Source organism: Trichechus manatus, unplaced genomic scaffold (genome assembly GCF_000243295.1).
Source record: "Trichechus manatus latirostris isolate Lorelei unplaced genomic scaffold, TriManLat1.0 scaffold00028, whole genome shotgun sequence".
NCBI lineage: Eukaryota > Metazoa > Chordata > Mammalia > Sirenia > Trichechidae > Trichechus > Trichechus manatus.
This window is the reverse complement of record NW_004443964.1, coordinates 17,176,326-17,177,681: the sequence shown is the minus strand read 5'-3', so window position 1 is coordinate 17,177,681 and position 1,356 is coordinate 17,176,326.

The following is a 1,356-nucleotide window of genomic DNA, read 5'->3' as shown; positions in this document are numbered from 1 at the left end:
GGTGGGGGCGGAGCAGGCCTCGCGCCAGGCCCGGCCAATCCAGCCCCTACCCCTGCGCCGAAGAGCGGCGGCGGAGATGGGCGGGCGATTGGTCAGGTCTGTTAAAGGGGCCGCCGCCCGGGCAGCTGGGGAGAGGGGCGGCAGGAGATGAGTCCGGAGAGCGCGCGGGGTGGATAAGAGTTTATTCTCTTTTCCGACCCGGCCGCACCGCTTTCTCCAGCTCTGTGCGCTGATTACTTTCCTCTTCCTGCAGCTTAGCAGCGGGTGAACACAGAACCTGTCCCTGTCAGAGGAGAAACTGAGGCTTTAAGAACCAGAGATCTCCCGCTGGACAAATTCACTCAACAGCTGGGTTTTAAAGAGAGGTCAGACACATCTGTCCCCATCCCATCCCAGAAATTGGCTTAAAAAGACGGATTCCGGCTTTCCCCAGTCCCTCCTCCCCCCATCTGACCACGACATCCAATCAGGAACGGACTTTGTTGCCAGTTCTCAGAGCTTAGAACTCATATAGTGTATATGAGTTAAATTATAAAATTTAAATACACAAAAATACATAAATACATTTAAATACATAAAATTATATGTACGATAAATTTTGAGAATTTCTGCTCAATGTATAGTAGAGCATTTATCATACATAAGAATCACCTGGGGATCTGTTAAAACGTAGATTGTGATTCAGTATATCTGCGGTGGAAACGCAAATTCTCAGCAGGGGATCGCACCGGTAAGGACCAGTTTGAAACCCTGCTAAGAACTGACTTAGAGGGGGACACTCCTGGTGCAGTGGTTAAAGCACTTGGCTACTAACGGAACGGTAGGCAGTTTGAACCCACCAGCTGCTCCAGAAGAGAAAGATGTGGCAGTCTGCTTCCATAAATATTACAGCTTGGAAACCCTGTGGAGCACTTCTACACTGTCCCATAGGGTCGGGCTATGAGTTGGAATCCACTCGACTGCAGTGGGTTTGGGCCCGGATGAAGCAACAGTTCGAAGTGTGAAATCCTGGTGGGAGGGAGGAGCCAGATTGGGGCCTCAAGCTGAGAAGCCAGTCGCATTCTCTGACTAGTGAGACAGAGCTTAAATATCTTAATGGCATGTAGGCCCGAACCAAGAGGAGCCCTGCCCCTCTGGGGTCACATTCCGTTGCCCTGCCCACCCCTCTGCTGCATTCTTCTCCCCCTCCAAGTGTCCCTGTCATGGGTCTGATCCTGAGACATTGCCCTCTCACCTGAAGGTCAGCCTGCCCTCACCTAGACCCCTGGTGCTCTTCCTACTCAGTACACGGGTTCTTGGATGGCCTCTGCACAGCAGACTTTATTTTGCTCTGTTATCTGATGGGCGCTGTGTTTG